This window comes from Arachis ipaensis, chromosome B10 (assembly GCF_000816755.2).
Source record: "Arachis ipaensis cultivar K30076 chromosome B10, Araip1.1, whole genome shotgun sequence".
Lineage (NCBI taxonomy): Eukaryota > Viridiplantae > Streptophyta > Magnoliopsida > Fabales > Fabaceae > Arachis > Arachis ipaensis.
In genome coordinates this window covers 5,228,227-5,236,168 of record NC_029794.2, presented here as the reverse complement: position 1 = coordinate 5,236,168, position 7,942 = coordinate 5,228,227, and the positions used below count along the sequence as shown (strand labels likewise).

Genomic DNA, 7,942 nt, shown 5'->3' with positions numbered 1-7,942 from the left:
AGGGTTAATCTATTTCAAAAGTAAAATATTTTTTTAATAAAAAATAAATAGATAATTAAATAAATATTATTTTTTTTAAGATTTCGCTCTTCCTTTATATATTACAATAGATATTTTTATTTTGTTATACAATAATGCCTAAAGTTGACAATCAAGTACATAATGTAATCAAAATATATGAAGTTATTATAAAGCAAAAATTGGTACTTTGTATATCAGGTTCGGGAAGGGCACAAAGAAAAAGATCTATTGAAGTGGACAAAGACTCTTGCAAGCAAAACAATGGTACGAGGCACATATATTATGGTTAATCTTTGGTACAATCTCTACTTTATCATACTATCAATTCATCAAATCGAGATAGATATATTTGCAAGACCCACAATTGGTTATTCATATTAAAATAGGACAACTTATTAGTCATTGAATCAGTTAATTTATGACTAAATTATATTGCTTTGCCCAACTGATTATAAAGTAGCGTCATCTTAGTGCAAGCAACAATGCCTAACACAGATGGTTATTTTATTGAATGGTTAACCGAATGGATGAATAAAATAGGTGTCTTTAAAATAGAATAATGTTTAATCCCAGTTGTATCCAAGAGCTGACAATATGATTAACATTTGTTAAAATCCTTGAATATGCAAAGTATGTGCACATTGGATCTGCCATGTACGAATGTGAGCATTGTAATGCTCTATATTGGTATGATGAAAGGTCAAATAAAAGTTATAATACATCTGAACCAAAATTCTCATTATGTTGTAAAGGAGGACAAGTTCAACTTCCCCAATTACAAGAGCCTCCTACAGTATTGTATGATTTGTTGTACAATAATAGCACTAAGAGCAAACATTTCAAGGAGAACATTAGAGCTTATAATAGCATGTTCTAGTTCACTTCAATGGGCGCGAAGATAGACCGTGGAATAAGTAAGACAAGAGGTCCACCAACATTTATCTTATGTGGAGAGAATTATCATCTAATGAGTAGTCTCATTCCACCAGAGGGAACTGCTGCTAAATTTGCCCAATTGTATGTATTTGATACCCAGAATGAGATTCAAAATCGCATGGCTGCTATTCGGTAAGCTTTTAGATGTATGGATGTTTAGTGTACTAACATATGTTGGTTGTTATCTACTAGAATGATCCTAATATTATTAAAAGTACTTATTTTGTTATGGTACATAGGGGTGAAGATCATAAAGAGATACATGAGGACGTTGTCAGAGAATTAAAACAGATGCTTGATGAGAACAATGCCCTGGTCAAGGCATTTCACATGGTCAGAGAGTTTGTCGCAAAAGAATCTAATACTACAGTAAAGCTCAGGCTTTTGGGTAAAAGGGGTAAGGATGGTAGGAGATACAACTTGCCCACAATAGATGAGGTTGCTACATTAATAGTAGGAGACTTTGACATAAATAAAACTGATAGGGACATCGTGGTTGAGACACAAAGCAAAAGATTACAAAGGATTAATCAACTAAATCCAGCCTATTTGGGTTTACAATACCCATTGTTATTTCCGTTTGGAGAGGATGGTTACAAGGAAGACATAGCTCTCAACAAGCGTAAGCAAAGTGGTAGTAAAGGACGTCAAGAGGTTTTGATGAGAGAATTTTTTGCATTCAGGATACAAGAAAGGTTAGCCGATGGCTTTCCTTTGTTATATTCTAGGTGATTATTCCAACAATTCCTGGTTGACGGGTTTTCGATGATTGAATCGTCCAGATTAAACTATATACGGCTTGATTTGAAGAAACTTAGATGTGAAATGTACAAGGGTATAAAGAAAGCAGTTTTGTGTGGGGAAACAACACCATCGTTGCGTGGCAAACGTATTATATTGCCATCCTCATTTACAGGTGGTCCAAGATATATGTTTCAGAACTATCAGGATGCAATGGCAATATGTAAGGTTGTGGGATATCCAGACCTCTTTATTACATTCACATGCAATCATAAGTGGCCTGAGGTTGAAGACTTCCTTAAGAATAGGGAACTAAATGCAGAAGATAGACCCGACATAGTATTCAGGACATTCAAGGCCAAGCTAGATCTGTTGATTAAAGATATCAGAGTGAACAAAATTTTTGGCAGGGTTTGTGCAGGTAATTTCATGTTTAAAAATCAAAAGCATTCCATTAATTATTTATTTAATCAATAGGTATTAACATTCAGTACCCATGCCATCAGTTTTATATGAGTTTGCTGATATATGTACTATTGTTGGCACAGTTGTATATACAATCGAGTTTCAAAAGCGTGGATTACCACATGCACATATACTATTGTTCTTACACAAGGATGACAAGTTTCCGTCAGCTGAAGATATTGATAAGATCATATCTGACAAAATTCCAGATAAGGAGTTAGACCCTGAATACTTTGAAGCTGTGGAGAAGCACATGATGCATGGTCCATGTGGGTTAGTGTGGAAAGATTCACCATGCATGGACAATGGCAAATGTATCCGTCACTTCCCTAAGCGATTTGTGGATTGCACAACTATTGATGATGATGGGTATCCAGTATATAGGCGCAGGGAAGATGGAAGAAGTATCAACAAGTCTGGGGTTTACCTAGATAATCGTTATGTGGTTCCACATAATAGGCTTCTCCTAATGAGATACGGAGCCCATATAAATGTGGAGTGGTGCAATCAATCAAGATCAATAAAATATTTATTCAAATACATGAACAAAGGCCATGACCGCGTAACTGCTTCTTTCTATAAAAGTGCAACAGAGGACGCTGAGTTAGATGAACATGATGAGGTGAGTATGTATTATGATTGTAGATACATATCACCATGTGAAGCAGCCTGGAGGATTTTTGGTTTCAATATCCATTAAGAGATTCGTCGGTTGTGCGATTAGGTTTCCACTTACCTAACGAACAGAATGTCATCTTCAAAGACCACGAAAATCTTGATGATGTTGTTAGAAAAGCATCGGTGAAGGAGTCTATGTTCCTTGGATGGTTTCAAGCAAATAAGCACTATGCAGAAGCAAGGGCACTGACATATGCAAAGCTTCCAACTAAATTTGTATGGAAGCCAAATGAGAGGGTGTGGTTGCCTCGGAAATCACATTCCGTTATCGGAAGGATTTTCTATGTACCTCCAGGATCCGGTGCAGTTATTACCTACGACTTTTACTTAATTTTGTTAGGGGACCAACTTCTTATGAGGAGATACGTACTATAGATGGTATTTTGTATGATACATTCAAGGATGCCTGTTACGCATGTGGCCTTCTGGATGATGACAAAGAATATATCGAGGCAATAGAAGAAGCAAGCCACTGGGGATCGGGCACATACTTGAGGAAGTTGTTTGCAACGCTTTTGTTTTCAAATTCAATGGATTCATCAGAACATGTTTGGCAGAAGACATGGACTCTATTATCCGATGACATACTTCATAGACAGAGGAGCCTTCTTGATAATCCAGTTTAGTTATAACTCAGTCTAACTTCTTTTGTATCTTTCCGAAGGCTTAATATGTCTATATTGCTAACATATTAATTTACTTTGTCAAACAAAAATGCTATATTGATAATGTCATATTAGACTGATAGATTTATAGATACATATTGGCAGATTATAGACAATTAGTGTTTAGAATTAAAATAATACAAAGAATGAGAAGTTTTTTAGTATCCAGGTTAATTGTAAGTGAACTTACCTATGTTATAAGATATAATTAAAAGTTAAATGATTAGAACTAAAATTTTGTGTAGGGGCAAGCAATATAATCTTTTATATTGCTATTTGAGATTAATGTATTTTTCAAGTTGTCATCATGGAAGAATGAACAATAAAATATACTATTAATTGTTTCTATTTGTAATGTGGTTACATAATTGATATCATTGACCAAGATTCATTAACCTGAATTTTTGCTACATATCAACAGAGTTGTTCCTTACCAATGATGAACTGAAGGACTTGACGCTTATAGAAATTGAGAGAATTCTCAACTCATACAATAAGAGCCTTAGAGATTTCCCTCCAATGCCAATTCCAGATACAAGTCAATTGAATAGTCAATTGTATGCTGATGGAATGAACAGGTTAATATGCGATGAGCTCCGTTATGACAGAAGACAGCTAGCTCTAGACCATACCACGTATTTGCAACAACTAACCGATGAGCAAACTGTCGTGTGCAACGCAGTAATAGATGCCATTGAAAGTGGGAGGGATGGAGTCTTTTTTTTTGTATGGTTATGGTGGGACTGGCAAAACATTTGTTTGGAAGGCTCTAGTAGCTGCACTAAGATCTAGATCACAAATTGTACTTACCGTTGCATCGAGTGGGATTGCATCTCTTTTATTACTCGGTGGTAGGACAACACACTCACGTTTTGCAATTCCATTGAATCTAGATGAATTCTCAACATGCAACATAAGACAAGGAAGTGCATTGGCTAAGCTGTTAATAAAGACAAGGCTTATCATCGGGGATGAGGCTCCTATGGTAAATAGATTTTGCATTGAAGCCCTTGATAGGACAATGCGCGATATTTTAAGATTCAAGAATCCAAACAGCCTTGATCAGCCATTCGGTGGGAAGACAGTTGTTTTTGGGGGTAATTTCCGACAAATTCTGCCGGTGATCCCTAAAGGGACACGTCAAGAGATTGTTAATGCCACGATAAACTCATCATACATCTGGAATAATTACAAGCTATTGACTTTGACAAAAAACATGAGATTGAAAACAGGTGATAACAACCCAGGGTCGTTTGAGTTAAAAGAGTTTTCTGATTGGATATTTGGTATTGGTGATGGGAGTCACGGAACTGCAACAAATATGTGCCAAAGGATTGTTATACCAGACGACATCTTGGTTAAAGACTGGGATGACCCTATTGAGGCTATTTGTAAGGTAACTTATCCTGAACTTTTTGATGGAACCATTATTGATGAAAAACTTGAAGACTGAGCAATACTTGCACCAACATTACAATTAGTAGATGAAATAAACCAATTCATAATGAGTTTAAATCCCGCTGAAGCACAGGCATACTACAGCTCAGACAAGGCATGCCCAACCGAGTCTTATAATGACCTATTGGCATCCATTCACACTCCTGAATTTCTGAATACAATTAGATGTTCAGGAGTGCCTATTCATGAGTTGACATTAAAGGTCAGAACTCCTATCATGCTTTTAAGAAATATTGACCACGCGACAGGATTATGCAATGGTACACGCTTGGTTGTGACTAAGCTTGGGAAACACATAATAGAAGCACATAGCAGTGTTGGAAGGAACAAAGGTCAGAAGGTTTTTATTCCCAGGATGACTCTAAGCCCATCCGATCATCGAATACCATTCAAGTTCCAACGAAGATAGTTTCCTATAATGGTATCATATGCGATGACTATCAACAAAAGTCAAGGTCAATCACTACCAAAGGTTGGTGTAATACTTAAAAAACCTGTATTCACACATGGTCAACTATATGTTGCAGCATCTAGGGTGACACAGAGGGCAGGGCTTAAGATACTTTTATGTCATGGTGAGGAAAATCATACAAAGACAGATAACGTTGTTTTTAAGGAGGTGTTTAGGAATGTTATATGAACAAGTATACTTAAGCAGCAGTATCAACTACATTCTCATATTCTGCACAGTTTTTGCAACAGAGCCGATTTGATCCAGGTAATACCTTTTCTGCTAGCTCTATTTTTTCTTTTTCTCCATTTTATGACATCAACACATACTAATTGGAAGCAATAAATAATTTATTTAATCTAGATAGGTATTACTAAATCAGTTGCCAATAAGTACACTTCTTCAAAAAATGTATGATATATGAAACTTATGAATCCTAGCCAATTAGTCTTTCACGAAACTAACACAGCAGATAAGCAGAAAATAACATTGTTCTACAGGACATCATGTTGATTTATAGATGAGTGTCAAATGAGCTAGGAGAATTAATTGCAAACATAAGAGTGTTTGCTCATAACTGAAAAAACTCACCTTGGTATGTGACAACAAGTTCTCCTGATTAGGAGCTAATATGAATCTTCACCAAAACCTTTAAGTCCTAATAAATACCAATACAAATGAAGGTCCGTAAAAATCATTGAACCTGGAATTTATAAATGAGGTAACAACAAAGCAAACAAAAGAATGCCAACCAGGGACAATAATTATATTTTTAACACCTATATCTCCAATAAAGTTCAATATTGGTTTTACCTATTAAAAAATACTAAAAACTAAAGAATCTCAATATATTTCAAATTTGTATATGCATAAGATGCTACCATACAGCCACAAATAACACATATATATAAATTTTATCATGTGAAGAGGTCAGCATTGTTTAAGTTTAAACAAGAAAATCACAATAGGTTTAATCCAATCAAATTGTATTGATAATCAAAGCATAATCAACTGCAAAAACAAAAAACATAGCTTCTTCATTTGTCTCTATCTACATCTGAGTTATCTATCAATTTATTACTGTTAACTTATGACAGGTAAAACCAAGTTCAAGTCGCATAAGAAAAATCATTCAAGAGTCTAACCCTACATAAAGCCAGTTTATGCTCCCTATTGATTGCCGATTTAACCAATGCTTAACATACTAAATGGGACTGTTCTCATTACACTGAAGGTTATGGTTGTCATTTGTGATATTCATTTCAACTTAGTTTACAGCTACGAAAGGAATGAGCAAGTTAATCATTCAGAATCTATACATCAATTGTCACAATAGATTCCATATTCTATAAAAATCTTTTCTTTCTCCCTTTTACTACCCATAAATAGATGCAACTCAAAACATGGCATATGGTTATTTCAAATAATTTAATAGAATGGAACACAAAGACAAATTTACTTACTCAATCGATTTTGATGCCCAGATCTCTAAAGAGGTAAAATTAGAGATTGAGAGAAGGAAAAGTTAACACCTTTTGATATAGAAATCCCTAAAATCAGATTAACATAGATTCATGTTTTAGTGGAAAATAAAGCAATAAGATTTAACAAACACTTTTAACTTAATCAAACATGTTTATTGTTTTCATTTACCTTTTTATACACAGATGTGCATTGTTTTGAGTTGGAACAACTTCACATGAGATGAATTTGGGGATATCCATGGAGGAATCTAATCAACCATCCCAAGGTGTGCAGAATCAGAGGTCTTCACCATCCATCAGGTGTCAATCTTTGGAACAATGCTTCTTGCCACGGTGAATCACCTCCCTTTAAAGAGCTACTGTTTAATGGAATACTTTGTATAACTTAAGGTAATCAGCAAAGACAGTTTTTTTGTTTGTTGTAATTTTGAATTACATACTTGAGTTGCTTTTTTTCTTCACCTTATACAGTTGGTGAACCCGCTTAAGTGCCAGTTGAATAATGTTGGTATATGGTAAAGGTGTTGGTGAAGCTTTATTTGCATATGAACCTAATCTTATTCAATGCACAATACGATGGTTCATTTTATTTGCCAGAATTAGAAGAGTCAGTTTTATTATTACACTAATGGAGTAGGTATTGTAATAATGAACATAATGAAAATGGTTTGACTTCTTTCTTTAGGTATTGCACGTAAAACTAAATATTAGATAGGTATATCATTAATTTGATATTTATATACACTTTTTATGTCATAACAGGTAGATTTTAGAATATTAAGGCTCACAATATTTTTTAAGAATTTTAGATTATTGGAGTAATTCAAGTGTTAAAGTTCTGATGTCAATTTTCATATTTAGGTAAAAGAATTCAATTAATATATAATTATGATGTTTTAAATATATAAAAGAGCCCAATTGATAATTATTCCAATTTTTTGTCACACTTTTACTAAAGAAGCAGTTTACCAATAGCATATGGCAATTTTTTTTTGCCGATCCTTGAATAGCATGTTTTGGTGTGTGTGGGCCTAGGAGTAACA

At 34.5% G+C, this 7,942-nt stretch overlaps 1 long non-coding RNA gene across 2 annotated transcripts in view; it reads right to left on the bottom strand.

Moving 5' to 3' along the window:
* Positions 1-7,558, bottom strand: part of LOC110267477 — a 23,231-nt gene extending 15,673 nt beyond the window's left edge. The window contains exons 1-2 of one of the 2 annotated variants that reach the window (XR_002355188.1): positions 7,069-7,558; positions 6,007-6,118 (exon numbers count right to left, since the gene is read on the bottom strand). This is a non-coding gene — a long non-coding RNA (uncharacterized LOC110267477). The remainder of the gene's footprint in view (positions 1-6,006; positions 6,119-7,068) is intronic. The other variant, XR_002355187.1, reaches the window with a different exon arrangement.